The sequence below is a fragment of the Pseudophryne corroboree genome, chromosome 9 (genome assembly GCF_028390025.1).
Source record: "Pseudophryne corroboree isolate aPseCor3 chromosome 9, aPseCor3.hap2, whole genome shotgun sequence".
Classification (NCBI taxonomy): Eukaryota; Metazoa; Chordata; class Amphibia; order Anura; family Myobatrachidae; genus Pseudophryne; species Pseudophryne corroboree.
Window position 1 is genome coordinate 481,819,529 of NC_086452.1, and position 20,395 is coordinate 481,839,923.

The 20,395-nt window shown below is 49.1% G+C and overlaps 1 protein-coding gene across 1 annotated transcript in view; it reads right to left on the reverse strand.

The window, feature by feature from the left end:
- Nucleotides 1–20,395, reverse strand: part of IARS1 (isoleucyl-tRNA synthetase 1) — a 513,623-nt gene that overhangs the window by 31,917 nt on the left and 461,311 nt on the right. The gene's annotated exons all lie outside the window — the stretch shown is intronic.

The window sequence follows — 20,395 nt, forward strand, 5'->3', positions numbered from 1 at the left end:
AAGACTCATACCAGCCACACCAATCACACCGTATAACTCGTGATACAATACCCAGTTAACAGCATGATAACAAATGAGCCTCTCAACAGATGGCTCAACAATAACCCTTTAGTTAAACAATAACTATTTACAAGTATTGCAGACAATCCGCACTTGGTATGGGCGCCCAGCATCCACTACGGACTACGAGAAATAGAATTACCGGTGAGTAAATTCTTATTTTCTCTGACGTCCTAAGTGGATGCTGGGACTCTGTAAGGACCATGGGGATTATACCAAAGCTCCCAAACGGGCGGGAGAGTGCGGATGACTCTGCAGCACCGAATGGGCAAACTCTAGGTCCTCCTCAGCCAGGGTATCAAACTTATAGAATTTTGCAAACGTGTTTGACCCCGACCAAGTAGCTGCTCGGCAAAGTTGAAGAGCCGAGACCCCTCGGGCAGCCGCCCAAGAAGAGCCCACCTTCCTCGTGGAATGGGCTTTCACTGATTTAGGATGCGGCAGTCCAGCCGCAGAATGTGCAAGCTGAATCGTACTACAGATCCAGCGAGCAATAGTCTGCTTTGAAGCAGGTGCACCCAACTTTTTGTGGGGCGCATACAGGATAAATAGCGAGTCAGTCTTTCTGACTCCAGCTGTCCTGGAAACATAAATTTTCAGGGCCCTGACTACATCCAACGACTTGGAAGCCTCCAAGTCTTTAGTAGCCGCAGGCACCACGATAGGTTGGTTCAGATGAAAAGCCGATACCACCTTAGGGAGAAACTGGGGACGAGTCCTCAATTCTGCCCTATCCATATATCCAGACCTGAATGACTTGACAGACACTGTCACATCCTACATCAGCTACTGTGAGGACATGTGTGTACCTACCAAGACTTACCGCATTTACAACAAGCAGCCCTGGTTCAATGCCCAGCTCAGGCAACTTCGTCGAGCCAAAGAGGAGGCCTATAGCAGCGGTGACAGAGCACTATACAACCGTACTAGGAACTCTCTGACTAAAGGAATCAGGCTAGCAAAAAAGCGGTTCTCGGACAAGCTGACAAACGATCTCTCCACCAATGACCCCGTATCTGTATGGAAAGGAATGCAATCCATAACCAACTATAGGAAAACATCAAAGTCCACCGCCATGCACCAAGACCTTGCAGATGAACTGAACCACTTTTATTGCAGGTTCGCAAAAGAAGTCCCCTGCAACCCAAACAATCACCTCTACGATGCCCCGAACACCGACGGCCAACCCCAGGCACTGCAAGTCACCCAAGAAGAGGTGGAGGCATTGTTCAAAAGGACCAAAACCAGGAAAGCTCCGGGACCTGACGGAGTGTCACCATCTGCCTTAAGAGCATGTGCGGGTCAGCTCGCCCCCATATTCACCAAGATCTTCAATAAATCGCTGGAGCTACAGAAAGTCCCTTCCTGCCTCAAAAGGTCTACTATAGTCCCGGTCCCCAAGAAACCCACTATCACGAACCTGAACGACTACAGGCCGATAGCACTGACGTCTGTGGTCATGAAAACGTTCGAGCGTCTGGTTTTGAAACACCTGAAAACTGTGACTGGCCCCCAACTGGACCCCCTGCAGTTCGCCTATCGCTCGAATCGGTGTGTCGAGGATGCAGTCAACCTGGGCCTGCACTACATTCTACAGCACCTAGACATTCCCGGTACCTACGCGAGGGTCCTGTTTGTCGATTTCAGCTCGGCCTTCAATACAATCGTCCCCAGCATCCTCCACCCCAAATTACTTCGCCTAGGGGTCCCAGAAGCTACCTGTTCCTGGATAATAGACTTCCTGACAGATAGGACACAGGTGGTGAAAGCGGGGGAATTCACCTCTCAAGCGCGGTCCATTAGTACAGGGGCCCCTCAGGGCTGTGTCCTCTCACCCCTGCTCTTCTCCCTGTACACAAATGACTGTACCTCGGAGGCGCAATCAGTAAGGATCATCAAATTTGCCGATGACACCACCGTCATCGGCCTCATCAAGGATGGGGGACGAATCGGCCTATAGACGGGAAGTAGACCGGCTGGCCCAGTGGTGCATCCACAACAACCTTGACCTCAACCCCCTCAAAACTGTCGAGATGATAGTGGACTTCAGGAAGAAGTCATCTAGTGCACCTCCGCTAACGATTGTTGACAGTGTGGTATCGCTAGTGGACTCCTTCAAGTTTCTAGGGACCACAATCTCCAGGGACCTTAAATGGGGGTCCAACGCTGACGCCACTGTTGGGAAAGCGTAGCAGAGGTTGTTCTTCCTCAGGCAACTAAGGAAGTTCAACATCCCACAGAAGCTCCTACTCCTCTTCTACTCCGCGATTGTGGCGTCGGTACTGTGCTCCTCGATACTAGTATGGTACAGCTCCGCCAGCGCGAGGGACAGATGCAGGCTCCAAAAGGTGGTCAGAACCGCAGAGAAGATTATCGGGGCCGACCTTCCCTCAGTCCAGGACCTATACTTGTCCAGAGCTAAAAAGCGGGCAATGAAGATAGTAAAAGACCTGCTACACCCCAGCCACAGCATGTTTAACTTGCTTCCTTCAGGCAGGCGTTACAGGGCTGTCCCCGCCAGATCCACCAGAAGCCTCAAAAGTTTCTTTCCCCAAGCTGTCCGCTTGCTGAACTCCTGAACATTGACTGACTAGACGTACATGTAACTAACTTGTGTCCCTACGGTATACCTATCTGTGTAACTTTACTTGCCCCCCCCCGCCACACACACACACACACCTGCTTACCTGTTACCTACTTGGCTGTTGTATAGCAAACCGAAGACAAATTCCTAGTATACGTAAGTATACCTGGCCAATAAAGCTGATTCTGATATGGAAAATCAGATAAGGGCTTTTACATGACAAAGCCGCCAATTCTGATACACGCCTGGCCGAAGCCAAGGCCAACAACATGACCACTTTCCACGTGAGATATTTCAATTCCACGGTTTTAAGTGGCTCAAACCAATGTGACTTTAGGAAATCCAACACCACGTTGAGATCCCAAGGTGCCACTGGAGGCACAAAAGGGGGCTGAATATGCAGCACTCCCTTAACAAAAGTTTGAACTTCAGGTAGTGAAGCCAGTTCTCTCTGGAAGAAAATCGATAGAGCCGAAATCTGGACCTTAATGGAACCCAATTTTAGGCCCATAGTCACCCCTGACTGTAGAAAGTGCAGGAAACGGCCCAGCTGAAATTCTTCCGTTGGGGCCTTCCTGGCCTCACACCACGCAACATATTTCCGCCATATGCGGTGATAATGGTTTGCTGTTACTTCTTTCCTAGCTTTAATCAGCGTAGGAATGACTTCCTCCGGAATGCCCTTTTCCTTCAGGATCCGGTGTTGCCAGCAGATCTCACTGTAAAATAAAAAACCTAAAATATACTTTCTTTCTAGGAGCTCAGGAGAGCCCCTAGTGTGCATCCAGCTCAGCCGGGCACAAGATTCTAACTGAAGTCTGGAGGAGGGTCATAGTGGGAGGAGCCAGTGCACACCAGTAGTCTAAAGCTTTCTTTTAGTTGTGCCCAGTCTCCTGCGGAGCCGCTATTCCCCATGGTCCTTACGGAGTCCCAGCATCCACTTAGGACGTCAGAGAAAGTGGTTTTGTTGTACTGCAAACCTTAAGTACATCTGATGCGGTGGCCAAATTGGAATGTGTTCGTACGCATCCTTGAGATCCAGCGAAATCACGATTTCCTGTGGTTCTAAACCTGCAATTACTGACCGCAGGGATTCAATCTTGAATCTGTAGTAAGTGACGTACTGATTGAGCCCCTTTAGGTTCAATATTGGTCTGACCGAGCCATCCGGCTTTGGTACTACAAAAAGACTAGAATAACCACCTTGACCCTGTTGATGAACTGGAACTGGAATAAAAAACTGCTGAATCTACGATAAACTGAATCGTGGTCTGCAGAATCGCCTTTTTGTCTCCTGACACAGGCAGTCCTGTCTTGAAAAATCGCATTGGTGGAAGACCATTGAACTCTATTTTGTAACCTTTGAACACTAAATTGCGGATCCACTCATCTGTGGATGTCTGAAACCACGCCAAGTGAAACATCTGAAAGCGTGCTCCCACAACTGAATATCCGAGATGGGCTGGAAGCCCGTCATCCCACTGGCTTGTCAGCGGTCTTAGCGTCCTGACGACGGTTAGTGGTTTGTTGAAAACCACGTCTACTGTGTATGGTTGTTCCTTTAGCACGACCTCAAAAAGGACTGAGGTCTAAAGGATTTGAACGCTGGTCCAGAGTACTTCCGTTTAGGAACCTGTGTAGGCAATGGTAGGAAAACAGACTTTCCCCCAGTGGCCTGAGAAATCCATTTGTCCAGTTCAGGACCAAACATCTCTCCAGCGTAAGGCAACGCTTCTATTCCTTGTTTGGACTCTGCTTCCGCCTGCCAAGAACGCAGCCAAAGTGCACGTCGTGCCGCAACTAGTGAAGCTGAAAGGTGAGAACTAACCTGGCCAACGTCCATAGAAGCTGTACCTAGATACTCAACAGATTCACAGATGTGATCAGCGAGAAGTATAAGCTGGTCTTATTGTAGTCCCAACTTGAGCTGTGTTGCCCATGCAACTACAGCCTTGTTAACCCAAATTCCAACCAAAGCAGGTCTAAGCAACACCCCTACTGCTGTATACACTGACTTTAGCATAGCTTCTAGCTTACGCTCTGACGGGTCTTTAAGCGTCTTAGCAGCTGGTACTAGAATGGTTAACTTCTTAGAAAGTTTTGACACAGCCAGTGGATTTTCCTATTTAGACGTCATAGACTCTGGGAACGGGTAGCTAGACAGAAACCGCCGAGGCATAGAAAACCATATATCCAGATTCTTCTGTTAACTGCTTATTAAGAGAATCTAAATAAGGAAAACACACCAATGTTCTCGGTCTTTTAGCAAATAACACTTCATCATTTGAAAGAGGTTCTTCAGTCTCCGTAAAATGTAGAACCTGACGTACTGCCTTGATGAGATTATCAATGGCCGGTCTATCAGTAACCTCACTATCTGACTCCTGGCCCACTTCACCTTCCTCATGTTCCTCTTGAAAAATTAGGTCTGGCATTGAATCGTCAGAATGCAACATAGCTGAAACTGGTAAGTTATAAGACAAATGTTAACTATTTTTCGGAATTGAGCTAGACTTGGACTTTTGTAACCCTTGCAAAGTCCTAGACATCTCCTGAGCCCATTCTGGTATCTCAGGAGGTATTACCCTAGCCTCAAATCTATGTCCAGGGATACCATAGTCCATGGGCTCCAAAGCCAGAATAATAGAGCGAAGAGTTTCCATACGGAATTTGGAAACTTTCACAAATTTGTTCAATGACTTGAGGTTGAGAATGGGCCGGGAAGACCCATTCGGTTTCGGAACTAGAAACAACGTTGAATAGTACCCCCTCCCTCTCTGATCCAGAGGCACAGTCACTATCACCCCAGTGTCTCGGAGGGATTGTACCACCAAATGGAGTTTTTGCTTTTACCAGATCCGAAGGGATGTTTGCTGAGCAAAACTGGCGAGGGGGACGTTTCTTGAAAGAGATGGTGTATCCGTGAGTGATGACTTCCTGTACCCAGGTGTCTGAAGTGGTCTGTAACCATACCTGAGCAAACCGCAGAAGTCTGCCTCACACCCTGGGGTCCCCCAGGAGGAGGCCCACCCCGTCATGCAGCAGGCTTGTCTGTTTCGGAAGCAGGCTGACGTGCAGCCCAGGAATGTTTAGGTTTGGGCATAGTGGATTTGGAAGTGCGAGCCTATTTCGGGTACGCCTGACCCTTTGCTTTACTCGGAGGTCGAAAGGAGCGTAAGGAAGTACACAGCCTTCGGAGCCGAAGGATTACTACTAGGCAGGCAGGTAGTCTTAGCGGATGCTAAGTCAAGAATAATCTTGTTGAGATCCTCCCCAAAAAGGAAGTTTCCCTTAAAGGGGATCACCTCCAAGGTCTTTTTAAAGTCCAGATCTACAGACCAGGACCGCAACCAAAGAATCAGACGAGCCAGAATGGACGTAGTAGACGCTTTGGCCACCAGGACACCAGCATCAGATGCCGCCTCCTGAATATAATGAGAGGCTGTAATAATGTATGAAAGACACTGTCTAGCATTATCAGGGAAATCAGACGGTAGTTCCACTTCAACTTCCTGAACCCAGGCCTCTGGCTTTTGCAGCCCAAGAGGCCGCAATAGTGGGCCTATGCACAGCTCCTGCAAGAGTGTAAATGGACTTCAAGCAACCCTCCACACGCTTATCTGTCGGTTCCTTCAGAGAGGTGACGGTAGTGACAGGCAGGGCAGATGACACCAACAGACGTGTGACCTGTGAGTCCACTGGTGGCGGTGTATCCCAATTTTTACTTAACTCCGCAGCGAGGGGATAATGAGCTAGCATCTTCTTAGACATGGAGAATTTCCTTCCTGGATACTCCCAGGATTCCTGACGTATGATAACCAAATGGTCAGAAAATAAGATTTTACTCACCGGTAAATCTATTTCTCGTAGTCCGTAGTGGATGCTGGGACTCCGTAAGGACCATGGGGAATAGCGGCTCCGCAGGAGACTGGGCACAACTAAAGAAAGCTTTAGGACTACCTGGTGTGCACTGGCTCCTCCCACTATGACCCTCCTCCAGACCTCAGTTAGGATACTGTGCCCGGAAGAGCTGACACAATAAGGAAGGATTTTGAATCCCGGGTAAGACTCATACCAGCCACACCGTATAACTCGTGATACTATACCCAGTTAACAGTATGATAACAACTGAGCCTCTCAACAGATGGCTCAACAATAACCCTTAAGTTAAGCAATAACTATAAACAAGTATTGCAGACAATCTGCACTTGGGATGGGCGCCCAGCATCCACTACGGACTACGAGAAATAAGATTTACCGGTGAGTAAAATCTTATTTTCTCTAACGTCCTAAGTGGATGCTGGGACTCCGTAAGGACCATGGGGATTATACCAAAGCTCCCAAACGGGCGGGAGAGTGCGGATGACTCTGCAGCACCGAATGAGCAAACTCTAGGTCCTCCTCAGCCAGGGTATCAAACTTGTAGACTGTTGCAAAAATGTTTGAACCCGACCAAGTAACAGCTCGGCAAAGTTGTAAAGCCGAGACCCCTCGGGCAGCCGCCCAAGAAAAGCCCACCTTCCTTGTGGAATGGGCTTTTACAGATTTAGGGTGCGGCAGTCCAGACGCAGCATGTGCAAGTTGAATCGTGCTACAGATCCAGCGAGCAATAGTCTGCTTAGAAGCAGGAGCACCCAGCTTGTTGGGTGCATACAGGATAAATAGCGAGTCAGTTTTCCTGACTCCAGCCGTCCTGGAACATATACTTTTCAGGGCCCTGACTACGTCCAGTAACTTGGAATCCTCCAAGTCCCAAGTAGCCGCAGGCACCATAATAGGTTGGTTCACATGAAAAACTGATACCACCTTAGGAAGGAATTGGGAACGAGTCCTCAATTCCGCCTTATCCATATAAAATACAGATAAGGGCTTTTGTATGACAAAGCCGCCAATTCTGATACACGCCTGGCCGACGCCAAGGCCCACAGCATGACCACTTTCCACGTGAGGTATTGTAGCTCCACGGATTTAAGTGGCTCAACCCAATGCGACTTCAGGAAAACACCACGTTGAGATCCCACGGTGCTACTTGAGGCACAAACGGGGGCTGACTATGCAGCACTCCCTTAACAAAAGTCTGAACTTCAGGCAGTAAAGCCAGTTCTATTTTGGAAGAAAATCGATAGAGCCGAAATCTGGACCTTCATGGAACCCAATTTTAGGCACATAGTCACCTCTGACTGTAGGAAGTGCAGAAATCGACCTAGCTGAAATTTCTCCTTTGGGGCCTTCCTGGCCTCACAGCACGCAACATATTTCCGCCATATGCGGTGATAATGGTTTGCGTTCACTTCTGTCCTAGCTTTAAATAGCGTAGGGATAACTTCCTCCGGAATGCCCATTTCCTTCAGGATCCGGCGTTCAACCGCCATGCCGTCAAACGCAGCGGCGGTACGTTTTGGAACAGACAGGCCCCCTGCTGCAGCAGGTCCTGTCTGAGCGGCAGAGGCCATGGGTCCTCTGAGATCATTTCTTGGAGTTCTGGGTACCAAGCTCTTCTTGGCCAACCCGGAACAATGAGTATAGGCCCTCATTCCGAGTTGTTCGCTCGGTATTTTTCATCGCATCGCAGTGAAAATCCGCTTAGTACGCATGCGCAATGTTCGCACTGCGACTGCGCCAAGTAACTTTACTATGATGAAAGTATTTTTACTCACGGCTTTTTCTTCGCTCCGGCGATCGTAATGTGATTGACAGGAAATGGGTGTTACTGGGCGGAAACACAGCGTTTCAGGGGCGTGTGGCTGAAAACGCTACCGTTTCCGGAAAAAACGCAGGAGTGGCCGGGGAAACGGTGGGAGTGCCTGGGCGAACGCTGGGTGTGTTTGTGACGTCAACCAGGAACGACAAGCACTGAAATGATCGCACAGGCAGAGTAAGTCTGGAGCTACTCTGAAACTGCTAAGTAGTTAGTAATCGCAATATTGCGAATACATCGGTCGCAATTTTAAGAAGCTAAGATTCACTCCCAGTAGGCGGCGGCTTAGCGTGTGTAACTCTGCTAAATTCGCCTTGCGACCGATCAACTCGGAATGAGGGCCATAGTTCTTACTCCTCTCCTTCTTATTATTCTTATTACCCTGGGTAAGAGAGGCAGAGAAGGGAACACATACACCGACTGGTACACCCACGGTGTTACCAGAGCGTCCACAGCTATCGCCTGAGGGTCCCTTGACCTGGCACAATATCTTTGTAACTGTTTGTTGAGGCGGGACGCCATCATGTCCACCTGTGGCCTTTCCCAACGGTGTACAATAATTTGGAAGATTTCTGGATGAAGTCCCCACTCTCCCGGGTGGAGGTCGTGTCTTCTGAGAAAGTCTGCTTCTCAGTTGTCCACTCCGGGAACGAACACTGCTGACAGTGCTAACACATGATTTTCCGCCCATCGGAGAATCCTTGTGGCTTCTGCCATCGCCATCCTGCTTCTTGTGCCGCCCTGTCGGTTTACATGAGCGACCGCCGTGATGTTGTCTGACTGGATCAGCACCGGCCGGTGTTGAAGCAGGGATCTAGCCTGACTTAGGGCATTGTAAATGGCCCTTAGTTCCAGAATATTTATGTGTAGGGAAGTCTCCTGACTTTTCCATAGCCTTGGAAGTTTCTTCCCTGTGTGACTGCCCCCCAGCCTCGAAGGCTGGCATCCGTGGTCACCAGGACCCAGTCCTGTATGCCGAATCTGCGGCCCCCTAGAAGATGAGCACTTTGCAGCCACCACAACAGCGACACCCTGGCCCTTGGAGACAGGGTTATCCGCCGATGCATCTGAAGATGCGACCCGGACCACTTGTCCCACAGATCCCACTGGAAGATTCTTGCATGGGACCTGGCGAATGGAATTTCTTCGTAAGAAGCTACCATCTTTCCCAGGGCTCGCGTGCATTGATGCACCGACACCTGTATTAGGAGGTCTCTGTCTAGAGACAACAACTCCTTGGACTTCTCCTCCGGGAGAAACCCATTTTTATCCTGTTCTGTGTCCAGAACCATACCCAGGAACAGTAGACGCGTCGTAGGAACCAGCTGCGACTTAGGAATATCAGAATCCAGCCGTGCTGGTGTAGCACTTCCCGAGATAGTGCTACTCCGACGAACAACTGCTCCCTGGACCTCGCCTTTATAAGGAGATCGTCCAAGTACGGGATAATTATTTCGGCCATTACCTTGGTAAATACCTCGGTGCCGGGGACAGACAAACGGCAACGTCTGGAATTGGTAATGACATTCCTGTACCACAATTTTGAGGTACTCCTGGTGAAGAGGGTAAATAAGGACATGCAGGTAAACATCCTTGATGTCCAGTGATACCATGAAATTCTCCAGGCTTGCAATAATCGCCCTGAGCGATTCCATTTTGAACTTGAACCTTCGTATATAAGTGTTCAAGGATTTCAATTTTAGAATGGGTCTCACCGAACCGTCTGGTTTCGGTACCACAACATTTTGGAATAGTAACCCAGGCCTTGTTGAAAGAGGGGTACCTTGATTTCACCTGCTGGGAGTACAGCTTGTGAATTGCCGCCAGTACTACCTTTCTCCGAGGGCAGCAGGCAAGGCTGATGTGAGGTAACGGCGAGGGGGAGTCGCCTCGAACTCCAGCCTGTATCCCTGTGATACTACTTGCAGAACCTAGGGATCCACCTGTGGGCACCCTGTGGGCAAGCCCACTGGTCCCTGAAGTTCCCGAGACGAGCCCCCACCGCACCTGTCTCCACCTGTGGAGCCCCAGCGTCATGCGGTGGACTCAGAGGGAGCGGGGGAAGATTTTTGATCCTGGGAACTGGCTGTCTGGTGCAGCATTTTCCTTCTTCCCTTGCCTCTGTGCAGAAAGGAAGCGCCTTTGACCCGCTTGCTTTTCTGAAGCCGAAAGGACTGTACCTGAAAATACGGTACTTTCTTAGGCTGTGAGGAAACCTGAGGTAAAAATTTTTCTTCCCAGCTGTTGCTGTGGATACGAGGTCCCAGAGACCATCCCCAAACAATTCCTCACCCTTATAAGGCAGAATCTCCATGTGCCTTTTAAAGGCAGCATCACCTGTCCACTGCCGGGTTTCTAATACCCTCCTGGCAGAATGGACATTGCATTAATTCTGGATGCCAGCCGGCAAATATCCCTCTGTGCATCCTTCATATATAAGACGACGTCTTTAATATGCTCTATGTTAGCAAAATATTATCCCTGTCTTAGAGTATTAATATTATCTGACTGGGTATCAGACCACGCTGCAGCAGCACTATTTATGCTGAGGCAATTGCAGGTCTCAGTATAGAACCTGAGTGTGTATATACAGACTTCAGGATAGCCTCCTGCTTTTTATCAGCAGGCTCCTTCAAGGTGGCCGTATCCTAAGACGGCAGTGCCACCTTTTTTGACAAACGTGTGAGCGCCTTATCCACCCTAGGGGATATCTCCCAACGTGACCTATCCTCTGGCGGGAAAGGGTACGCCAGCAGTAATTTTTTTTTTGTTGAAATTACCAGTTTCTTATTGGGGGAACCCACGCTTCTTCACACACTTCATTCACTCATCTGATGGGGGAACAAAACACTGGCTGCTTTTTCTCCCCAAAAAGAAAACCCCTTTTATGTGGTACTTGGATTCATATCAGAAATGTGTAACACATTTTTCATTGCCGAGATCATGTAACGGATGTTTCTAGTGGATTGTGTATATATCTCAACCTCGTCGACACTGGAGCCAGACTTCGTGTCGACATCTGTGTCTGCCATCTGAGGTAACGGGCGTTTTTTTGAGCCCCTGATGGCCTTTGAGACGCCTGGGCAGGCGCGGGCTGAGAAGCCGGCTGTCCCCCAGCTGTTTTACGTCATGCAGCCTTTTATGTAAGGAGTTGACATTGTCGGTTAATACCTTCTACCTATCCATCCACTCTGGTGTCGGCCCCACAGGGGGCGACATCCCATTTATCGGCCTCTGCTCCACCTCCACGTAACCTTCCTCATCCCACATGTCGACACAGCCGTACCGACACACAGCACACACACAGGGAATGCTCTGACTGAGGACAGGACCCCACAAAGTCCTTTGGGGAGACAGAGAGAGAGTATGCCAGCACACACCAGAGCGCTATATAATGCAGGGATTAACACTAACTGAGTGATTTTTCCCCCAATAGCTGCTTGTATAAACAATATTGCGCCTAAATTTAGTGCCCCCCCTCTCTTTTTAACCCTTTGAGCCTGAAAACTACAGGGGAGAGCCTGGGGAGCTGTCTTCCAGCTGCACTGTGAAGAGAAAATGGCGCCAGTGTGCTGAGGGAGATAGCTCCGCCCCTTTTTCACAGACTTTTCTCCCGCTTTTTAATGAATTCTGGCAGGGGTATTTATCACATATATAGCCTCTGGGGCTATATATTGTGATATATTTGCCAGCCAAGGTGTTTTTATTGCTGCTCAGGGCGCCCCCCCCAGCGTCCTGCACCCTCAGTGACCGGAGTGTGAAGTGTGTATGAGGAGCAATGGCGCACAGCTGCAGTGCTGTGCGCTACCTTGGTGAAGACTGATGTCTTCTGCCGTCGATTTTCCGGACTCTTCTTGCTTCTGGCTCTGTCAGGGGGCCGGCGGCGCGGCTCCGGGACCGAACATCAATGGCCGGTTCCATGCGGTCGATCCCTCTGGAGCTAATGGTGCCCAGTAGCCTAAGAAGCCCAAGCTACCCTCAGTTAGGTAGGTTCGCTTCTTCTCCCCTTAGTCCCTCGCTGCAGTGAGTCTGTTGCCAGCAGATCTCACTGTAAAATAAAAAACCTAAAATATACTTTCTTTCTAGGAGCTCAGGAGAGCCCCTAGTGTGCATCCAGCTCAGCCGGGCACAAGAATCTAACTGAGGTCTGGAGGAGGGTCATAGTGGGAGGAGCCAGTGCACACCAGGTAGTCCTAAAGCTTTCTTTAGTTGTGCCCAGTCTCCTGCGGAGCCGCTATTCCCCATGGTCCTTACGGAGTCCCAGCATCCACTTAGGACGTTTGAGAAAGGGGTAAAACTAACTTAGTAACCTTCTGACGCTTGAACTTATCAGGTTTCTTAGAGGTATCTGGAGGCTCTACTTCATCAACAATTTGAAGAATCAGTCTGATATCCTCCAAGAGGTCAGGAACATCCACCTGTGTAATGGATTCCCCATCAGAAGCATCTGCATCAGTGTCTGAGGGGTCAGTATATACGCCATCTTCATCGGATGAAGTATCTGAAACATGCGAGGATTGTGAGGAGGTAATGGCCCGCTTAGAGGACCCCTTGGTCCTGGGTGGGCGAGGGTTAGGTTTTTGTTTAGCCAAAGACTGATTTAATTGCTGAGTGGACAGATTATCTGCAGGGACAATATGTGGCTGTAATGGTACAGGAGGTCCCACAGGGGGCGTAAGTCTCGTTACTAGTGTGGTCAGTTAATTAGAGAAAGCAGCCCAAGGTGGGTCTTGATTTGCCCCTGTTGCTGCAGACTGACCAGAGGGTATAGAACCTCCAGTACCTGAACCCTCAGCTGCTATGTTTTCCTCTGAGTAATCCGTGGCGTCAGCACTGCATGGTGCAGAATCAGCCATGGATCTACCACCATGTTTAGCAGACATTATATGTAAGCGTAACCTTAGGGTGTAATAGTACAATATAAGCCGACAAAGTACCTTACAAAAAATAAGAATTTACTTACCGATAATTCTATTTCTCGGAGTCCGTAGTGGATGCTGGGGTTCCTGAAAGGACCATGGGGAATAGCGGCTCCGCAGGAGACAGGGCACAAAAAGTAAAGCTTTAGGATCAGGTGGTGTGCACTGGCTCCTCCCCCTATGACCCTCCTCCAAGCCTCAGTTAGGATACTGTGCCCGGACGAGCGTACACAATAAGGAAGGATTTATGAATCCCGGGTAAGACTCATACCAGCCACACCAATCACACTGTACAACCTGTGATCTGAACCCAGTTAACAGTATGATAACAGCGGAGCCTCTGAAAGATGGCTCACAACAATAATAACCCGATTTTTGTAACTATGTACAAGTATTGCAGATAATCCGCACTTGGGATGGGCGCCCAGCATCCACTACGGACTCCGAGAAATAGAATTATCGGTAAGTAAATTCTTATTTTCTCTATCGTCCTAGTGGATGCTGGGACTCCGTAAGGACCATGGGGATTATACCAAAGCTCCCAAACGGGCGGGAGAGTGCGGATGACTCTGCAGCACCGAATGAGAGAACTCCAGGTCCTCCTTAGCCAGGTTATCAAATTTGTAGGATTTTACAAACGTGTTTGCCCCTGACTAAATAGCCGCTCGGCAAAGTTGTAAAGCCGAGACCCCTCGGGCATCTGCCCAAGATGAGCCCACCTTCCTTGTGGAATGGGCATTTACATATTTTGGCTGTGGCAGGCCTGCCACAGAATGTGCAAGCTGAATTGTATTACACATCCAACTAGCAAAAGTCTGCTTAGAAGCAAGAGCACCCAGTTTGTTGGGTGCATACAGGATAACAGCAAGTCAGTTTTCCTGACTCCAGCCGTCCTGGAACCTATATTTTCAGGGCCCTGACCACATCTAGCAACTTGGAGTCCTCCAAGTCCCTAGTAGGCGCAAGACACCACAATAAGCTGGTTCAGGTGAAACACTGACACCACCTTAGGGAGAGAACTGGGGACGAGTCCGCAGCTCTGCCCTGTCCGAATGGACAAACAGATATGGGCTTTTTTGAGAAAAAAACCACCAATTTGACACTCGCCTGGTCCAGGCCAGGTCCAAGAGCATGTTCACTTTTCATGTGAGATGCTTCAAATCCACAGATTTGACTGGTTTTAAACCAATGTGTTTTGAGGAATCCCAGAACTACGTTGAGATCCCACAGTGCCACTGGAGGCACAAAAGGGGGTTGTATATGCAATACTCCCTTGACAAACTTCTGGACTTCAGGAACTGAAGCCAATTCTTTCTGGAAGAAAAATCGACAGGGCCGAAATTTGAACCTTAATGGACCCCAATTTGAGGCCCATAGACACTCCTGTTTGCAGGAAATGCAGGAATCGACCGAGTTGAAATTTCTTCGTGGGGCCTTCCTGGCCTCACACCACGCAACATATTTTCGCCACCTGTGGTGATAATGTTGTGCGGTCACCTCCTTTCTGGCTTTGACCAGGGTAGGAATGACCTCTTCCTGAATGCCTTTTCCCTTAGGATCCGGCGTTCCACCGCCATGCCGTCAAACGCAGCTGCGGTAAGTCTTGGAACAGACATGGTACTTGCTGAAACAAGTCCCTTCTTAGCGGCAGAGGCCATAAGTCCTCTGTGAGCATCTCTTGAAGTTCCGGGTACCAAGTCCTTCTTGGCCAATCCGGAGCCATGAGTATAGTTCTTACTCCTCTACGTCTTATAATTCTCAGTACCTTAGGTATGAAAAGCAGAGGATGGAACACATACACCGACTGGTACACCCACGGTGTTACCAGAACGTCCACAGCTATTGCCTGAGGGTCTCTTAACCTGGCGCAATACCTGTCCCGTTTTTTGTTCAGACGGGACGCCATCATGTCCACCTTTGGTAATTCCCAACGGTTTACAATCATGTGGAAAACTTCCCCATGAAGTTCCCACTCTGCCGGGTGGAGGTCGTGCCTACTGAGGAAGTCTGCTTCCCAGTTTCCATTCCCGGAATGAAACACTGCTGACAGTGCTATCACATGATTTTCCGCCCAGCGAAAAGTCCTTGCAGTTTTTGCCACTGCCCTCCTGCTTCTTGTGCCGCCCTGTCTATTTACGTGGGCGACTGCCGTGATGTTTTATCCCACTGGATCAATACCGGCTGACCTTGAAGCAGAGGTCTTGCTAAGCTTAGAGCATTATAAATTTACCCTTAGCTATATTTATGTGGAGAAAAGTCTCCAGACTTGATCACACTCCCTGGAAATTTTTTCCTTGTGTGACTGCTCCCCAGCCTCTCGGGCAGGCCTCCGTGGTCACCAACATCCAAAACTGAATGCCGAATCTGCGGCCCTCTAGAAGATGAGCACTCTGTAACCACCACAGGAGAGACACCCTTGTCCTTGGATATAGGGTTATCCGCTGATGCATCTGAAGATGCGATCCGGACCATTTGTCCAGCAGATCCCACTGAAAAGTTCTTGCATGAAATCTGCCGACTGGAATTGCTTCGAAGGAAGTCACCATTTTTTTACCATGGCCCTTGTGCAATGATGCACTGATTTTAGGAGGTTCCTGACTAGCTCGGATAACTCCCTGGCTTTCTCTTCCGGGAGAAACACCTTTTTCTGGACTGTGTCCAGAATCATCCCTAAGCACAGGAGACTTGTTGTCGGGATCAGCTGCGATTTTGGAATATTTAGAATCCACCCCTGCTGTTGTAACAGTATCCGAGATAGTGCTACTCCGACCTCCAACTGTTCCCTGGACTTTGCCCTTATCAGGAGATCGTCCAAGTAAGGGATAATTAAGACGCCTTTTCTTCGAAGAAGAACCATCATTTCGGCCATTACCTTGGTAAAGACCCGGGGTGCCGTGGACAATCCAAACGGCAGCGTCTGAAACTGATAGTGACAGTTCTGTACCACGAACCTGAGGTACCCTTAGTGATAAGGGCAAATTTGGGACATGGAGGTAAGCATCCCTGATGTCTCGGGACACTATATAGTCCCCTTCTTCCTGGTTCGTTATCACTGCTCTGAGTGACTCCATCTTGATTTGAACCTTTGTAAGTGTTCAAATTTTTTTAGATTTAGAATAGGTCTCACCTAGCCTTCTGGCTTCAGTACCACAATATAGTGTGGAATAATACCCCTTTTCTTGTTGTAGGAGGGGTAATTTAATTATCACCTGCTGGGAATACAGCTCGTGAATTGTTTCCCATACTGCCTCCTTGTCGGAGGGAGACCTTGGTAAAGCAGACTTCAGGAGCCTGCGCAGGGGAAACGTCTCGACATTCCAATCTGTACCCCTGGGATACTACTTGTAGGATCCAGGGGTCCTGTACGGTCTCAGCGTCATGCTGAGAGCTTGTCAGAAGCGGTGGAACGCTTCTGTTCCTGGGAATGGGCTGCCTGCTGCAGTCTTCTTCCCTTTCCTCTATCCCTGGGCAGATATGACTCTTATAGGGACGAAAGGACTGAAGCTGAAAAGACGGTGTCTTTTTCTGCAGAGATGTGACTTAGGGTAAAAAACGGTGGATTTTCCAGCAGTTGCCGTGGCCACCAGGTCCGATGGACCGACCCCAAATAACTCCTCTTCCTTTATACGGCAATACACCTTTGTGCCGTTTGGAATCTGCATCACCTGACCACTGTCGTGTCCATAAACATCTTCTGGCAGATATGGACATCGCACTTACTCTTGATGCCAGAGTGCAAATATCCCTCTGTGCATCTCGCATATATAGAAATGCATCCTTTAAATGCTCTATAGTCAATAAAATACTGTCCCTGTCAAGGGTATCAATATTTTTAGTCAGGGAATCCGACCAAGCCACCCCAGCTCTGCACATCCAGGCTGAGGCGATCGCTGGTCGCAGTATAACACCAGTATGTGTGTATATACTTTTTATGATATTTTCCAGCCTCCTGTCAGCTGGTCCTTGAGGACGGCCCTATCTATAGACGGTACCGCCACTTGTTTTGATAAGCGTGTGAGCGCCTTATCCACCCTAAGGGGTGTTTCCCAACGCGCCCTAACTTCTGGCGGGAAAGGGTATACCGCCCATATTTTCTATCGGGGGGAACCCACGCATCATCACACACTTCATTTAATTTATCTGATTCAGGAAAAACTACGGTAGTTTTTTCACATCCCACATAATACCCTCTTTTGTGGTACTTGTAGTATCAGAAATATGTAACACCTCCTTCATTGCCCTTAACGTGTGGCCCTAATAAGGAATACGTTTGTTTATTCACCGTCGACACTGGATTCAGTGTCCCTGTCTGTGTCTGTGTCGACCGACTAAAGTAAACGGGCGTTTTAAAACCCCTGACGGTGTTTTTGAGACGTCTGGACCGGTACTAATTGTTTGTCGGCCGTCTCATGTCGTCAACCGACCTTGCCGCGTGTTGACATTATCACGTAATTCCCTAAATAAGCCATCCATTCCGGTGACGACTCCCTAGAGAGTGACATCACCATTACAGGCAATTGCTCCGCCTCCTCACCAACATCGTCCTCATACATGTCGACACACACGTACCGACACACAGCACACACACAGGGAATGCTCTGATAGAGGACAGGACCTACTAGCCCTTTGGAGAGACAGAGGGAGAGTTTGCCAGCACACACCAAAAACGCTATAATTATATAGGGACAACCTTATATAAGTGTTTTCCCTTATAGCATCTTTTTTATATATTTCTAACGCCAAATTAGTGCCCCCCCTCTCTGTTTTAACCCTGTTTCTGTAGTGCAGTGCAGGGGAGAGCCTGGGAGCCTTCCCTCCAGCCTTTCTGTGAGGGAAAATGGCGCTGTGTGCTGAGGAGATAGGCCCCGCCCCTTTTTCGGCGGCCTCGTCTCCCGCTCTTAACGGATTCTGGCAGGGGTTAAATATCTCCATATAGCCCCCGGAGGCTATATGTGAGGTATTTTTAGCCAAAAATAGGTTTTCATTGCCTCCCAGGGCGCCCCCCTCCCAGCGCCCTGCACCCTCAGTGACTGCCGTGTGAAGTGTGCTGAGAGGAAATGGCGCACAGCTGCAGTGCTGTGCGCTACCTTAAGAAGACTGAGGAGTCTTCATGCCGCCGATTCTGGACCTTCTTCTTGTTTCAGCATCTGCAAGGGGGCCGGCGGCGAGGCTCCGGTGACCATCCAGGCTGTACCTGTGATCGTCCCTCTGGAGCTAATGTCCAGTAGCCAAAGAAGCCAATCCATCCTGCACGCAGGTGAGTTCACTTCTTCTCCCCTAAGTCCCTCGTTGCAGTGATCCTGTTGCCAGCAGGACTCACTGTAAAATAAAAAACCTAAGCTAAACTTTTCTAAGCAGCTCTTTAGGAGAGCCACCTAGAATTGCACCCTTCTCGGCCGGGCACAAAAATCTAACTGGAGTCTGGAGGAGGGTCATAGGGGGAGGAGCCAGTGCACACCACCTGATCCTAAAGCTTTACTTTTTGTGCCCTGTCTCCTGCGGAGCCGCTATTCCCCATGGTCCTTTCAGGAACCCCAGCATCCACTAGGACGATAGAGAAAAACCCTGTATAGTGTGACTGCAAAGCAGAGCACAGACAGAGGATTTAAGAGGTATATGGTGACTGAAACACACAGAGAAAAATACCAAAGTAGTATATCCTGTGAAACACTATATTATATGAAAACCCTGACGCACTTAGCCCCTCAGGGTACAGAATATAGGGATGTGTGAGATACACGGAATAGAGACCACACAGCAGCTATAGGCACACACAGTCACATGTACAATGCAGAAATTATTACAAACAATAAAACTGCACTGGACTAGTACTACGACGTAAAGCTATATACAGTATGTATACAGATATAACAATGCACAGTAATACTGGATGTATATCACAGGATACTTGTACTAAATATCCCTGTAGTTATGCACTTGTTCTTAACACTGTCTAAACGACATGTAGAATACTTAAGTGTCCTGTAAATGCACAGCGCTGATGATGCAGGCGGCTTTACAGAGGCGGCATCACCCAGCAGTCCCAGTATCAGCGCAGCTGTGTGTAAGGGCGCCCAAAGGCTGACAGGGAGTGAGGGAGAGAGAGAGAGACGCAGCTCCAGGGCGGGAACAGTAGCAGTAGGGGGGGGAGGGCCTTAGTTCCCACTGCTGAAGGGTTCTGCAGCCTCCAAATTTATCATTGGAGTCTGTGATCCCTGGTGGTCTAGTGGGGGAGCACCCAAGGCGAGCGCCTTGCATCAGTTCTGTCCTGTAGCCTCCAACCCGAGACAGCGTGAACAAATGCGATTTCCCACGAGCAGGAAAATCGCCTTACCTTTCTTACCGTGCTCCAGCCACAGCCTAGGATTGTCAGCGTGGGCCTGCTAGCTAACCCCTGCCGAAATCACCAGCGTAGTTACTGGTGTCACAGCACCGGCGGGAAGTTGTTGGAGCAGTTGCCGCAATACGTCTAAGACACATAGCGCAGCACGCTCTAAAAAAAGCTATGTAAAATAACAACATTTAGAAAAGCTTGGGACTGTGAAACACCTTGTTACATGTGGTCCGGCTCCTGGCGCACCAACCAAAAATCTGTCTTTCACTTGGCCAGGAGGCGGGGTTATTGGGGAAGTTGGACTGGAGCATTCTGGGAGCTAAAAAGCTTAACTTTATCCAACCACCTATACCCCATGTGTATCCTGTGGATTAACTGTGGACCCTGAAGAAGAAATTACCAAAGTGGTCACCTTCACCCTGAAATAAAGAACAGAACAGAATATACTGCAGTAACCTAGAGCAACCTTTAGGACAGTAATTAGTCCGAAACCAAATACTGAACGAGTCTTTCTAAGTTATCACCACTTAGTGCAATACTCCAATCTGTAATTTAAGGGATGCAGATAACTTCCTGAACGACAGGACCCCAGCGGTCAAAATACTGACGCGGAATCCTGACAGGACCCCAGAGGTCGGAATCTCGACCAATGCCCCGTATTCCCACTCGGGTGGTGAACCACGCCACCACCTGAGGGGTAATCTAATAGTGTGGCGGGCTAAACTCGCCACCGGTCCCGAAGCGTGGCGTCGGTCTCCTGAACGCCGGGATTTCATACTGGAGCTGTAATTTAATACATC